Source organism: Ornithodoros turicata, chromosome 3, assembly GCF_037126465.1.
Source record: "Ornithodoros turicata isolate Travis chromosome 3, ASM3712646v1, whole genome shotgun sequence".
NCBI lineage: Eukaryota > Metazoa > Arthropoda > Arachnida > Ixodida > Argasidae > Ornithodoros > Ornithodoros turicata.
In genome coordinates, this window is record NC_088203.1 from 40,394,489 (window position 1) to 40,410,858 (window position 16,370).

At 44.7% G+C, this 16,370-nt stretch overlaps 2 long non-coding RNA genes across 2 annotated transcripts; both read left to right on the forward strand.

The window, feature by feature from the left end:
• The first annotated feature begins 6,328 nt into the window (after positions 1-6,328).
• LOC135386903 (uncharacterized) lies at positions 6,329-9,875 on the forward strand. The gene is made up of 3 exons (XR_010420701.1): positions 6,329-6,482; positions 8,131-8,428; positions 8,913-9,875. It is a non-coding gene; the product is annotated as an uncharacterized LOC135386903 (long non-coding RNA).
• A 3-nt stretch (positions 9,876-9,878) lies between these two features.
• LOC135386902 (uncharacterized) lies at positions 9,879-11,698 on the forward strand. Its single transcript, XR_010420700.1, has 5 exons — positions 9,879-10,112; positions 10,185-10,333; positions 10,423-10,516; positions 11,085-11,151; positions 11,323-11,698. It is a non-coding gene; the product is annotated as an uncharacterized LOC135386902 (long non-coding RNA).
• The last annotated feature ends 4,672 nt before the right edge of the window (positions 11,699-16,370 follow it).

A 16,370-nucleotide genomic window follows, 5' to 3' on the forward strand; every position in this document is an offset into this window, starting at 1 on the left:
AGAAGTAACGATACTCCGTTTTGCAGGCCATTTTGAAACCATCGATATCGCTTCAAAGGAGCCAGTATCTTAAGGGTAATGTAAGCTGGGAATTGAAAGTCGGTTACTCAGTACAGTCGCCTACTCGTTCTTCCTCTTCCTTCTAGAACTGTGTTGTTGCGTGGATCGCTATTATGAAATATAGGCACGTTTCGTAGCAATTTTCTCAAAAGCTAGAACTCTCAGTGCTATTGCGTGCTTATATTAGAACTATTTATTGCGTGCTATTATTATTGCGTGCTTTATATCTAAAAGGGCTTTTTAGTTTCCTTGTGTTTCCTTTATTTACAACAAATTTGACACACGGTAAAATGCTGGGGGAGGGGATGTGACGTGTAAAGATAGGTACAATCCCTACAGTTTGGCAACCTGGAGATGCTGTCCCCCTTTTTAGACTAAAACTTTCGATGCTCGAAGCCCATCCCGCATGTCGCCAGCATGCTGGCCGGGACAATTCCTTCTGAAACATGTCGTGACACGGTGGCAATGGCTAGAACCTTGTGACCGTAGTAAGATGGGTAAGTTTTGTATATCGCGCAATAAGAAGGTTAGCGAAACAGTCAATTCCTGTTTACAGTATTGTTCTTTCAGGCCGAACTGATTTATTCACTGTGTTTTTGCGCTTTCAGTGCTACAGATTGACAAAGTAATCGACAATTTATAGTGCTTACAATGCAATTTTTATTGCCTAAATCGGTGCTCTTAGGGCTTTCTATAGGCGCCTAAAACAATGTTTTTTTCGTGCCTAAAAGCCCGGGCCCTAGTTACAACGTACTTTGAATCACAATAAAAGTTTGTACAAGATGTGTCTCTTTCATGTACTTCTCAGACGCACTGAACATTCTGCACAGTTAAAATATTTTTTCTATTCTATAAAGTCAGGAGAGGTAATTCGAAAGGTCGTAACAGTTACTACCGTGTCCACCGAAGGCGTAGTACGAGCACGAGTAGTAACAGTTACTTGCCTTCCTGTTACGACCTGCACTTTCTAGCAAGTTAGTAAAAACTGCGACTAGCCGTTCCTACCCTAAATGGTTGTATGATGATGATTAGGGTTTTTCTTGCGCAGCGACTAGAAAGGTCATAACGCGCCAAACATGGTTATCAACACAGATCGATGAAGTCATCAGAATAAACTGAATGAAATTCAACCTAAAAATATACTGATGTAATTAAAAGAAATGTGTGTAAGGTTCTCTTGAGGAAAGTAACTAAAAAGTTATAGGCTCCCAAGCAGGTCTATGTCCCTAAAAAAGTTCTGGACATTCTCAAAAGGAATGACAGGCTCATCGCCCAACAAGAGTGCTGGGTGAAGAGGTGTACAATGCTTGTAGCATTCAGTGAAGTAGCGCAGGCGATGAGGTTCATGTTGTGGGCATGTGATGAGAATGTGAAGGATGGAGAGTTGCTCGTTACAATGGGTGCACTGCGGTGGCTCCTCTCCACGAAGTAGGTGGTGATGCGACAAAAATGTATGCCCAATTCGGAGCCTGTGTCTCAGCACCTCCTGAAGACGTTACTGGATTGTATGTACCTTACGCCGTATGTGTGGTTTTATGAGATGAAGTTTGTTCAGAGCTTGTTCATCCCAGAACTGCTGCCATTTTGCATTAACGGCCTTCTTTAATGCACGTCTGAAGTCATGGAAAGGGACGTCGAATGGGCTAATTTCAGATGAAAGAGCTGTTGCTGCGGCTCGGTCTGCAAGTTAATTTCCTGGGATATCCACGTGACTGGGCACCCAACAAAATGCTAAGTTATAACCTCTGTTTATTATCCTATTGGCCAAAGAACGTGCTCTATGAACTAGAAGGTTCTTAGCCCGCTGCAGACTACTCATAGCATGCAAAGAGCTCAGAGAGTCTGCGTAAATTACTCCAGATTTAATACGCGTTTGCAATATAAAATTAAGCGCCAAGATGAGTGCCTATACCTCAGCAGTAAAAATGGATGCTGCTGGATTTAAACGGTGCGACCGTGTCACCGCTGCAGATACCGTGGCGCAGGAAACAATGTTTTAATTCGAAGAACTCCGGCTGAAGGGCTAAGGGTGACGTATCCTTTTTATTATATTTAGTTAAGGAGTAGTTGAACTGTGGCTGTGATTGCCAATGAGCCTAAAGGGTTGTAGAGAGCACAAACTTTTTTCTAAGGGTGTGGATATCTTATCCGACTTCATCAGTCAATTAACCGTGTTCATTGTGCATAGTTACTGGACGTTTCAATTTCCGCCATGGTGTACTTTGTTTATGTTAAATTTTAATATGACAACGTCAAGAAAGTCACCACGGCAAAGAACGTCAAGGCGTTTAACCCAGAGTGCGACCGCGACTTCAATATGGGAGACATGTATAGTGTCTACTGGGAGGGTGACAACAAGACAAAAGGTGGATATTACGACGCTCAGCTGATACACATGACAAGTAAGATATTCCTTTTTGAATGAGAGAGAGTTAACGAAAGCGGAGCGAGTGGCGGGTGCTATCATTAGACCCTGGATGCCGATGTCGCGCTGTTATCAACATAGTAGGGCCTCGTTCGGCTGTCTCTTATTCAAGATTATTACACTTTGGGCGTGTTGAGATAAGATTCTTCTGAAGTGATTGATTTTTTCTGATTCTGAAACTTTGCAATTCGCAAGTTCAAGTGTTTTTCCTGTCTTCAGAAAGCAAAGATGATATGGACGGCTTCATCGCGGAACAGCGTAGTCGGTTGGCATCAAACCACAAGGCAGAGACGCATCACATAAGTAAACGTCGTTAGAGCCCCGCTGCTTTACATATACCATATCATGCTCATCCTGAATTGGAAGCGTTTCGAGATACAGCTTTTGAGATCTATCTCAAATTTCAGGCATCTAAGAAGGTCAAACACGCAAGGGTGGCTGAAAAAAACGCAGCCATGAATGAGCTGCTGGAAGATCTGCATGGAAGCGAGAAGCGTCTCCGAAAAGAGGTGTCAGAACTCAAGGAAGAAAACGCATTAAATATGGAGCTGCAAGAGGAGCTTCTTTGGGAGCATTCCAAACAACGCAAGTCTCATATCACACGTTTTGATGTGCCTCCAATTTCGCATGTATCTCTAACCATCTGTTTCAGTCTGTTTATGTGCATAATGGGCCTTTCACATAAATCCACCGGATGAATAACGCATGCACTCCCTCGTTGCATTAGCTCAAAGGTGGCATGCGGAAAAGAGGACTCGGATTTCGAGCACAAAGGCTTACATGGTACTCACACGACGTGAAAATTTTGAAGGCTTGGCAGAGCACATGGTAAACATCAGGAGGTTCTCGAACAAGGCAACAGCATATGATAGTTTATGCTGTTCTAATCGTTATCCAACACATTTGACATTACATGAGCTTCCTCTTTAGGCCTCATGGAGGCAGAGGCTAGAAATAAATTCATCAAAATATTCAAGCTGCATGTCACTCAGGTATTTTGATTTGATTCGGGTTTTATTGGCGCATCAGCAAGTCACTCAGGTATATCTTGTTTCTCATGTTGTTAGACTGCTGGCACATGATCCTGTTCAGGTTGGCCATGTCCTCCAGTAGTCCTGATGGGGTAATCATAACTGACGAAACTGTCCATCTCCTAGAAATCAAGTGTCCCTTTTCTAGAGAAGACTACATAATTATCGCCCAGCTAGCACAGAACTGGCATGTGCCCTATCTTGAATATGTGGCTGGATGCTTGGAAATCAAACGAAGACACACATACTACACGCAAGTTCAAGTACAAATGTACATTCTGAATGTTCCGGAGTGTCTATTCTTTGTGTACTTGCTGAAGCACAACACATGTGTAAAAGTGCAGCGTGCTGGTGACTTCCTCTCAATTGCCATTCCAAAGGTTGAACTGTTTTATTATTCGTACTTGGTTCAAAGACTGTCAAAGTAATGTAATAACATATAACGCTAAAAGCTAACACAAACAGTGCAAGGAAATGACACAAAACAGGTGCTCACTGTCAACTATTTTACAGCATTAGGTGATAAAGGGGTTGCAACACAGCATCCCAGGTTACCCCAAGTGAACGTAAGACGATTCTTTGCACTGACGTGAGCCTGCGTTCCAACTTTTACAGCAAAGATAGTAATAAATGCATAGAAAATTTTCTGAGGCCTCTTAGGTTTGTGCTTTATTTGGGCATGTGTTTGAGGGTTTGTATCTTCCTAAGTATGACGTAACGTGTGACTTGCACGTAACACAATAATTTATTTCTTCAGTACTCTGGAGTGCAGTACAATGTTTGCGTAATGTAATGTACCACATCTATCAAAGTGTCACAACATGTAGCACAATAATTATTTTTCCTCAGTATACGCTGGAGTGTAGTACAGTGCTGGACAAAAGTTTACGGAACGCGCGAGCGGCGTATTTTCTCTGGACAGAGACACCCTAGCGGCGAGCGGAAGCGGGCGAGTCCACGCGTTTAGAGGGATGAAAGAGTGCGCTTGTGGCGACCCACCGTGGTAGTAGTGGTAACTTTGCTTTTGAGTGTAACGAACGCCAAAATGGCTTCGTTTTCGGTCTCCTGCACAGAGCACGAGTGGAAGTCCCTCCGCTATCGGAGAGATAACAGGGCGCTAAGATGAACTGAGGTGACAACGGGCTGCAGTGCCTAGCTTTTTCCTTTTTTTACGCCTCAGCGTAATGCAGCTGACATGGCCTGCGCAGAGCCCGGACTTAAACATAATCGAAAACGTCTGGGGCAGCCTGAAGAATAGGACGAGCAAGAGACGGACGGCTACAAGGAGCAAGGACGCACTCTGGGAATTTATAGAAGCAGAGTGGTCCTTGCTACGTGAAGACGTGGACCTTGTCCGTCGGCTATACGCTTCCCTTCCTGTGCGTATGGCCCCAGTTATTGCTGCGAAAGGGGGCCGACAAAGTACTGAGACAGTATCGTCTCCCCCTGCCTCTTCTTTTTGTGTGTGTGTGTGTGTGTTCAAGGGTATACGCTCTTTTCTTCTGCTTTTGTCTAATAAAAAAAGAAAAAAGCTAGGCACTGCGAGCCCGTTGTCACCTCAATTCATCTTAGCGCCCTGTTATCTCTCCGATAGCGGGGAGACTTCCTTCCCGCGATAGCCACCCGCGCTCGGTGCAGTAGACCGAAAACGAAACCATTTTGGCGTTCGTTACACTCAAAAGCAAAGTTACCACTACTACCACGGTGGGTCGCTACAAGCGCACTCTTTCATCCCTCTGAACGGGTGGACTCGCCCGCTTCCGCTCGCCGCTAGGGTGTCTCTGCCCGGAGAAAATACGCCGCTCGCGCGTTCCGTAAACTTTTGTCCAGCACTGTACAATGTGTGCATAATGTAATGGAACGCACCTATCAACGCGTCACAACCACTTTAAATCCATACTCCTTTGATATTGCTGCATGGACACAAAATACAGTCACATGATCCACTGTCTCACCAACAAAACCATGAAATGACCAACTAACGTATCCCATCAACATTGCTGACGCTGAAAGCCTTGTTACAGCTCCATAACTGCACTTCAGTTTGTTCCTTTGTGATGTTTCTTTGTTGTGTTTCTCTTTGCTTTGTCATTAACATTATATCACTATCATTTTATCATTACATCAACTAGGGCAATGTTTTCCGCGTTTTATGGTAATGTGTTAACGAAGTTGTGGTTTACTGTGAAATGCAAACTTGCAGTGAAACTGTCGACGGAAACGCAAGATACAAACACCGCTTTGCCAGCAAGCTAGAGACACAATATTGAGACATGCGATCCGCTGGTTGTCGTGCGTGTTGTGTTTTAACCCATTAGTGCATAACGTCCGATATATCGGACGGCGACTTTTTAAGGTGTAAAACCGACTCGCTTACTTTTTTGACGGCATTGTTGCTCATTTTGAATTCCCCAATGGCTCGGCCGAGCAACCCTGTGCTCCGATGCCCTCAAATGCCCGCGCGCGTGCCATACAGGCATTCACGTCCAACATGTACGACCCCAAGTACCACGTTGTCCAGACCGGGTAAGTTTCGACGCTTGTTTTATGCAAATGTCGCTTCAGTGGGGACATTCCATGGTGACTTTCGTTACATAAAGGTTCTCTGCATATTATAGGATAGGTTTGATGACATAATGTTAGATAGTTTTAGGGTAAAATCAACTTTTCACACGGCGTCCGATAAATCGGACGCCATGCACTACGTACGTACACCAGCTCTCCGCTTTCGACAGAATCTGCAACGTAGGATGCGTTATCCTTACAGACTAAGCGTCACCGAGATACTATCCATCCTTGAGGAAGACGACGATCATCAAGAGGCCCTGATTTATGCTGTTCCTCCACTTGACAGCAATGACACTACAGACGAGGACAGCGATAGCTCTGATGACGGACATGAAGGAAATTTGAATCATCTGGGTCGGCGCATGTTGCAAACTACCTGTGAGCTCTGCAGGAGAAAGGTGAGGATGAGTGTGCAGATCCACAGCCGTCAATAAGGTCAAATGATGCGCCAGCTCGTTCTCAAGGCCGCAATGAAGATGAAGGTTACTCCGTGAAGGGCAGTTCAGGAGCCTATACCTTCGACCGCAAAAGAAACGGGATACTCTCGACCGTAGGCATTGCGCAAGCATGAAAACACACAATAACACGCAGCGTAATAACAGCAGTCACACACAAACGTTCATAATGATGTTGATGATGGTTAGTATTTTTATGGTGCAGCAGCGACGAAGGCTATACGAACGTGCAACAATTTTTTATAAAAAGTCTAAGGGAATTCCTTGTAAGCTCCATGGAATAAATGGTGCGGTACGCCGCAGTAGCACTGTGCCCACTGTAGCAGTAATTATCTCTTATCGCTTTACATGCCTTCAACAAGTATGTTGAGGACACGACACAGCCAGGGTGTTCCTACAACCCAGAAGGAAAAGGAAAGGAGAGACAGGGAGGAGACGAATAGGAAGAATACCTTTCGAACCCACATCAGGGGCATGTTGAATGATATCAATGGCAGGAATAGAATGTAAATAACTGAAATATGCGCCTCAATGTGATCCGCCCCTGCTAGAGCGTGGGGTCCAGTGGATTAAAGGGAACGACGCAGATCCTACATTTAAATAAAACGTTGGATCCTACATCAATATGGGTTATGAGATCACACATTGATGTAGGATCTCATACCAGAATCCCATATTATAGGTTCGTGGAAATTTTCAAAAGCGACCGTACAGCCCACCATACGGGATCGTTCATAAGAGACCGTTCAGTTCTACTAAACATGTTAGAACGGAGAGTCAATTACTTTTTCCACTAGGGATTGTAGCTTCCACTTTGTAGCTGATATGTTGCAGTTGTGCTGAAGTTGCTGTGTTATAATGTTAGAATCAGTCAAACCCCTTGGCTGTCACGTTTTAGAACCTCAAGGTACTGGCAACTACGCAACGCATGTGTCAGTACTTCGTCCCAGGAGTCCAGCCAGCTTGCAGGTAGCTTACAACAAGGTGTTTCATCACCAGCTGTGAGTTCCTTTCTTGAAGTAGACAGAAGTAGGGTAGTTGTGCTGCAAGCATTACATGCATTACACAATCACACATCCAATTATTGTAGGATACATCGAGGAACACAAGTGGGATCGAGTGGGCTACAGATCGAACCGCACAGCAGGGATACTGTGACAAAATCCGGCACTTTTCTCTCCCGCTTATCCCAGCAACGTCGAGGGCACCCCTCTATGCCCGGGGGTAGCGTGCGGATACGTTACGCTGCGCTCTCTGAGGCGACATTGTTCCACCGTCAAGGTGTACGGTTGAGATGATGGGAATGCTCCCGTCCAGCTTTGAACATGGGAGTCGGAATCTTAAAAGGGAAGCGATAAACCCAAAGTACGGCATAGTAAATATGGTGGCAAATAGTCCGCTGATTCCCCTTCCCGGAGTGACCATTATCCTGCGCATACAGACAATGAAAATCGGATCCTGCCACTATTATGCCTTTCAAAAATGGTAGTGGTGATAAGCCAGCTCCTTAAAGTTGGGGAACGTCATTGTCGACACTTTGGACGGAAGTGTTGATGTGAGCCACCAGTCAAGTTGAATTTTTATCCCACAGCGCAATTTCGGAAAACTAAAGCACACTCTCATCTTCCACAAGGTAAGGTATACATGTACAACTGTTATTCCACCTGCCTACACCAGGAAGCATAGTTCCACCACGCAGAGGATTGTGACATGGGGAAGGCTACCTTTACTTCAGTTTCTCATGCTGCAACGGGGAACAAACACCAAAGATCCTACCCTGAAACCCCTGCGGGTGCTAATGACCGATAATGTGGTCACTGCTTTTAGATGGAAAGGCGGACAGGGGAAATAAATGCTTTGTGACCTCATGTGCTGTGAAGCCGTATTCCGTGAGTATTTCACATCTGTACGTTTCAATGCACATTGTGCATTATCATCAGCAGAAATATATGAAAAACACAAATGCATTCGACCGGCATTAAAGGGCTCTCTGACATGGCTTTGTTTTTCAAGGTGATGCGGCAATAATGACAATATCTACAGGGTTAGCCTAGACAACGGGGGTTTGGCAAGCTCCAAACTCTGTGGACTAGTGGCCATTTGTCTGAAATTTTGTTGAAAATTTGAAACTTTTTGTGAGCATTGTGGTCCTGTGGAACTAAAATTAGAAATGAAGCAAAATCTCACGGCTTTTTCTTTTTTCTATGGCCCATCTCACTGACAAGCCGTAATTTTATTATCTGCGCGCTTCACAACAGCTTCGGCAAATCAAGCATGTTTATTTTTGTTTGTGTCCTGTACTGCGTCGCTTTATGTAAACTGTAAGATGTAAATTAAATGAATGTGTTGCTTTATCTGTATTTATGTCTTCAGGGTGCATCACGTCACATCGGCTACTGAAGAATACGACAGATTCGGAAATTAAGTGTCACGTAAGATCATGGCTTCGACATACCAAAGAACGTCTCAACAGGAAGGCCGCTAACAAAGAAAAGCCATCACAGGATTGACATGTGCCACGCACGAGGTTGATGATGATGATGATTGGGATTTTTTTGGCGCAGCGACAACGAAGGTCATAAGCCACGCACGAGGACTCGGACATTTCTGGTATATGTGTTAAATATTTTGCGCATCACGCTTCACTGTGTTTTCGCTGTTCAACTTGGTACTTTTCTATTGTAGTATTTTCGTGTTAACTTCACATGCTGAAGTAGCAAACCATACCATGCATGTCCATGCGGTCCGTGAGTGTTTTCAAGTGTTACAGATTTCACGATTCAAACTATCAGGGTTACCTGCATGCAGTTTTTTCCATGGGCTTGGTAGACAACATGTGTGACATATTTTGTGACTAGAGTTTGGCTAACTAATTAGGATTCACAAATTAACTTAATCAGCGCTTCACCGGAAATGCTTGCATAGGAGAACTGGAGGCAGATCTCGACCTCGTTAGACAAGTAAGTCTAACCTCGTAGTAAGTAAGTAACCTCGTTATGCAGAAATGGTGCAGGAACCAAGGTGAAACTGTGCGTATGAAGTACAGGAACTGCCACAGCCACTGTCAGACGATCATGCGTACTGACACAAGTACACAGCAAAATGTTGAACGGTTGTCGCGCAGAGCTGACGGGAGCGAGCACTGTACTGTCGTCAGCACCTTTTTCCTAAGTTGTTTGATTTTACAGGAGCTTTCTATTTGCAAGGGCTCCCATTTGCATGAACCGGCTTTCATTGCAGACCAAATACGTTACAAAACTTTTACTAAGGGAAGTCATTAGCGTTAGTTTTACCTGTAGCTCCTGTACCTGTTACAGCTTCATATGTAGTCATAGTTGGTGGCATCTGTCACATCTGCTTTGTCATTCCTTGTCTATTTATTGTTCTGTTCTGCACGCTACCAAACATGCAGGTGCAGTATGCTATCCTGCACTTCACTGATCGCAATGAAACTGAAGTTGTGCCATGTTCCCGGCTCCCCGGAGATGTACGCGGAAGGGACGACTGATTCGAAGAGCTACCTTCCAGGAAGCCAATGTGAAGAACAGGAAGTTGCCGTAAAAGGAATACATAGTATGTATATGGGTATATGCATGTCTAGATGGATGTTCCAATGTCTCACTACCACTGTATTTTTATCTCTAGAGTGCTAAAATGATGCGAGAAAAATGCTCCCTGCTTCTGAGTGGACGTCTGACTTAAACGCTTCAAACGAACTGCGTCCGAAACGACCTCGTCGTCCCAGAGTGACGAAGACGACTACCCCGCAGTTCTTGATACCTTTCTGCGAAGAGGTATGTTTTACGTTTTCTTGGCGTAACATTCTTGTACCTGAAAGCTGTTCAGCTGTTGGGTCGACAGACCACCTATATTTCTGTTACAGACAGGTTGTCTTCAATGTGCACCACACCGAAGACACAAGTGAAATGGCAGGAGGATCCGCCGGCAGTAGCGTTAGCAACCAAGGGACTGCCGATGTAATTGTTAACATGTATCACCTTGTCTGCGCGCCACGTGTTGCTCTCAAAGGGTTATGTGGAATGACACAGTATCCTCCTTGATGGAATGGGAGCTAACCGGGACTTGTGCACGCCCTCTACAATTGACCCCCATGCCGTAAAATGTGACTGTGAAGTCTAAGCGACTACTATTCTGTAACATACGACCAAAAGAACTAGATTTACTGCAGTAATCCTTGACACACCCCATAGCCATCACTGTTCTATGCAACTTGATTTTCAGAAGGTTGTTTTGTGTTTTCTGTCACTTTGTCTGCGACCTGCTTGATGTCCCGTAATAGATGTAACAATGTTTCATCATGTCGTCATTTCGCATCATTAATTATTCATATAATACAAAACGACGTAAGTGGAGTGTTGGAGAATTAGAAACAACCAATGCGGAACATTCATTGCTGTACACGGAAGTCATTCTATGTTTGAATACTTTGACATGCTTCTCAAAAGTCACGGAATAGCTTTCCAGTTGTTTCGCCACCACAGTAGAACCTACTATTTTTCACTCAAGCTCGGTTTCTCGATGCAGCGCCTTCCAATGTCTGCCGTCTTGAATGCACAAGAAAAGAAGCATACATGCAAGGGAGTTCGAAAACGTTAGTAGTTAGCTCTTCACTTGGTTGTTGCTGCGCGAAATTTGAATATTTTTGTAGTGATCAGCTTGATTCCTTCTTCCCAACTTTTTGTGCTGTAAATGCTATGTAGATTGCTGTACTTAGTTGTCATAAGCTATTATGAAAGCGGGCTAAAACACATTCTTCCTACAGATTGCGGGTGTCTCTGGAACGATTGGATGCATCGATGGGACGCACATCCAAATACGATGTCCAGTGCATAAGATCTAATCAACATATATTAATCGACATGACAATCCTTCCCTTGCAATGCAAGGAGTGTGTGACCTCCAGCCCCGCTTCCTTGATGTAACAACGGAGAACCGAGGGGAAGTACATGATGCCCGAGTTTTTAGAACGTCATCAATTGGTGAAAAGCTGCCATACATATGTCGTGTCAGCAAGTATCACATTTTTCGTGGTCCGGCATATCCCTGGAGGAAGTACCTGCTTACTCCGTTCAGGGATTATGGTACACTCTAAAAAAGAAGGGAGTCAAAAGGAAAGAGAGCCAAACTACCACAGTGTATGCATTATCTGTTTTACTCCTTATTAACTCCTTTCCATTCGCTTTTTACGCTGCCTCCACGATTCATGCACAGAAAGGGAAGAGCAGTGACGGATACGAAGTACGTTCACAAACCGATCCAAGTCAAGTCAAGCGTCTTTCTGAAACTTTTTGCTCGCTCCCTGTCACTTTTTGAATAAACATTATTATTAGTAGTAAGTGACGCAATCAAATCCATGCCGTCTACAGTAAAACAGCTAATTTTCGAATGCGTATCTGTTTTCTTCCTGGCAGTAATACGAGTTTGCTAATCAACTTAATTTGGTTGAATCCGCATTAATCCTTGCAGTGGGGACAGTGGAGTGCCTTTTCATACTGGATGAGTATAAGTAACTCATACATGTTGGCGGTCATCGAGACATCGAGGATGTCTGATATGCCTTTTAATGCGTCAGCATCGGAACCCCCGAGTTGGAAAATTGTGACCGTCTTGCCTGTCGGATGGGTGAAACCTCGAGCTGAGACATAGAGTGTTAGATATGAGAACAGACGTAGGGGGTACACTCTAAATCCATTAACTCTAGACGTTAGTTTTAAACCGGCATAACTTCCAGAATAAGGATTACTTGTCGTTGACCGTAGAGGTTACGCCAGATTTATAAGTGGCTTCTTGTGTCTGAGCGGTTTTTAGCGGTTACTACACATGAAAACAACGCGCGTAACTTGTAAAAGATTGGTTACGCATAGCCTGAGTTACCCTTAAAAAAGGAAAAGACAGTTACGATATGCCGCCAAGGTTTTGAATTCGGGACACGTGACACGCTGCATGTGCGGATGTACCCTGTTACCCACTCTTAATAATAAAACTTTTGAAATCCACACTAAGAAATCCACCCTTCAAATTCCAATCCTTTGAAATTCAAGCTGTCAAAATAAATCACAATGGGTCTATGCGGTCCAGTGTTAAGCATGGTTTTACGTGAGAAAATCGGTGTTTAAGAAAGTTACACTCCAGAATAACGAGTTTTTATGCTATTCTGTGTCGTATTCAGCATGTATCTCTCAATTATTCATTAATTAAATTAAGTTACAGGCGTAAATAACTACGCGTAGGAATACTAGGAAAACAACGCTTCAGCGGTTCGGCCGTTCGGCTACCATTGGGGACGAGGCTATTTGAGAAAATGGAATAACGACGGAGCCGTATGGTGTTGCTGGATGTGCTGCATAAAAAGGATAATCACTGCAAGCTCTAATAAAGCGTATGTTTCTTCTGCCGATTTCGTCAGGTATTTTTCAGACGTGTAACGACTTGGTGTGCTAACACGCGCGTGCAACTCATAAAGGAATTCATGGGTGAAGTGACATTGATGCAGTCGTAGCTGTTTTGGACAGGAAATAAGGTAGCGAAAAATATCCAGGATGAGTAACATATAAAACATACCGCAAAACTGCTATGTCGACGATTTGTCACGACGGTAATCACATCAACATCACGTAAACGTCTCTTGCTTTCCTCGGCCTCAGCCTACGAAAAACCGCTAATGTTATGTTTGATAAGAACCGTGAAAAGTGGTTCAGCAAGGTAAAACTGTGCCGGGAACACCACCACATGAGGGATGTGTTTAATTAAATCACAGTGAAAGATAGCAAAGCACTGTTATGGTCATGTAGAAAGCAGATCTCGTTCACCAACACATCAATGGATTGTATAAATAGTCTTCCTGCCAATGAACAACTGACATTTTCCTCCAGTCTATCCTGAGCAATGTTGACACAGAGCTTGGTTTCTGGATGCCACAAAACACTTCTCGCCGAGGTGGTGCACTGTGACTCAATGGGGCATTTACAGCTCAGTGTCATTACCACATGAGGCAAGTTGACTCTCTCAGATGCTGTCACTGCAGTGCTGTAGAAGACCCAGAGTATATTCTTTGTCATTGCCCACACTACCGAGCTTTCCAAACTGCCATTTTATTTTCAGATCCCTCAATAATCTGAGCTCCTGCCCCTCTCTCTAAAATTGCTTGGCCTATGGCTAAATCGAGCCCACGAATACCTGCTCTCAAAGCTCTTTTGACAATTTTGGACTCCATGGGACATTATTTCCTTCCTTACACCACAAGCAGCTATGGGGTATAGAGTATCGCCCCAGGCAATGAAACTCTCTGTCCATCTCAAAATAAACTGATGAACAGCATCTGCAACTTCTGCGAGGTGGTTTAAACCACTCTTACAACTACATGTTATGTAAACAAAATACAGAAACCGATACTGAAGATTTTTGTTTAAGGCTTCGGTCCCACTCCTCTTGTGAAAACTGCCATGTTTGCCAAGAGATTGCGCCGCTCCTATTTGTCTGACGTTGGAGGTATTGATATCCTAGGAAAGCATTTTTTCTATACAAATGTGCTACAGCGCCCTTTTGTTTCTACATCGCTCAGCTGCTCTATTCTAATTTTTTGCTCATCTTTGCCAAGGTTTGACGCGAAGAAAAAAGAAAATAGCGCTATGTAGTTTTTGCAGCGTTGTGTCCTGGGATACACAAAGTGTGCCACAGCCCCATATTATTAATATTTGACGCAGGTAATTTATACACACTCCTAAGAAAACCTGAAAATTTGGATTTTTCAACTTGTCATTTCGTATTGTTCTAGTGCTTGCTTGAAAGCAAAATCCGCACTGAAGAGAGACAATTATGCATAGAACAAATCCTGAAATTTTCACCGTAATCGGAGTGTATCAAGGGAAGCTCGAATGCCTAAAAGCTACCCGCCCAGCGAAACCGAAACCGATGGGCTGTGGCAAGCGAGATTTACCGCGTAAGTTGGTAACCATGGTTTGTAAGTCCCAGCCTTCCCCGAGAGATGTCGCAGCAAAAAAAAGCTTCCCTGACACCCCCTAACCAAAGCAAGACAACGAAAGGTCACAAGATCACAATGATAGCAAAATGAGAGGCAGGTCGTTGCTTCACGAGATTATATCTTCACACGAAGTGCTTCAATATGTATCGTAATCCGAGGACGTGAGTTTGCTGAATGACATTCACAGCCGACCGTTGCACTATGGTAGCTTGCGATGTTTTGAGTCGGTGGCAGACGGCAAGCCGGAGGAAACCTGCCCTGTGGATCACACCGCGGACTTGTCCCTACTTCTTCCACGGGCCATCGAAGCTTCACGGCAGTTTTTTTGGACTCGCCACCTCACACGCAACAACTCAAAATACGCAGAAAAATGCGGGACGCCATGTTTTATGATGAACAACTCGATCGAACAATGTATTGCGCGGCGCCGCCGACCGGGCACGCTCGGTCCAACAGGGAAACACGATAGTGGCACCTCCTTGCTTTCCTACCTCCATGCAGAACTCTGACAGGAGCTGTACATGTAGGCATGCACCATACTAGAAAGCGATGCAGTTACAGAAAGCTACCATACTAGAAAGCGAATACAGAACTTTTGGAGCGCCCCCGGAGGAGGATGACAGTTCTGAAGAATGTCCCGTTGAACTTGCGCCCGTGCTTCAGCATAACGTGGATGATGACTCAGATGAGCGATTTCTCTTGCCTGCTCATCAACGTTGCTCTGCTCACACGATGAATCTTATTGCTACCACGATGCGGGCAAAGCTGAAAACACACCGTTGTTCCGCAAGACGTTCAAAAGGGCGGTCTCAAGATGCAAGGCTTTGTGGAGCAAGCAGAACCAGTCTAACGTTGCGGCAGAAGCCATTCACAAAGAATGCGAGCGTTACTTAGATGTCCTATGCGTCACCCGGTGGAACTCCTTCTTTGATGCTCTAGATTGTTTGGTGAAGCTTTTTACCCAGGAAAAGGACATCAACGGCATCTGCAATACGTTACAGTTGCAGCGCTTTCAGCGGGAGGACGTGGAGTTTCTCCAGGAATACGTCCAAGTGAGTGATTGTGCGGTAGGATTTAGGCCATCTACAGTCAGCTGATGATTACCCAGGAGCAGTTTACTGCCCTGGAAGGGTGACATGAAGCATTACGTTTCGTTATTACCGTATTTAACACAGGTGATGAGACCAATCGCGAGTGCGTTGGACATACTCCAGGGGGACAAAACGTCCTTATGGGGACGTTGCTTCCGACCACTGCTGCGTTAGAAAAGAAGCTGGAAGTCATCCGTGACAGGGACCTGCATTTCTGCGCTCCACTGGCTGAAGCCCTTATTGAGGGCGTCAGAACCCGGTAAATCTCCATATCTAACGTTGCCCTAAGGAGGAGACACACATTGCCTCATCTAACTTGCGTAGATGTACTAATATCGCTTTACACCTCGCCAGGTTCGGCCATCTCATGAGTCGCAATGATCTTCTGGTACCTACCGCGCTGACGCCCAGATTCAAGACGAACTTGACGTGGCTGTCAGCTCCAGAACAATCAGCTCTCTACGAGCAAATCAAGCACTAGCTGGGTCGGCCGTCAAGGAGTGAGAAGGCCAAACGCGAAGCAAGAAGGAGCGACGACTTCTATTACGTATTAGATGAAACTGAAGTAGACGAGGCTAACGTACTCGAACTGGAAAGTTTCATGTCACCACCCCGCGACGCAGCTCTGTCCGCCGTGGTTAATTTTCCTGGCATCAAAGAGCTATTCGTACTGTATAATGCGGGACTCCCATCAAGTGCCTCTGTAGAACGAATGTTTAGCGTGGCAGGCGACGTACT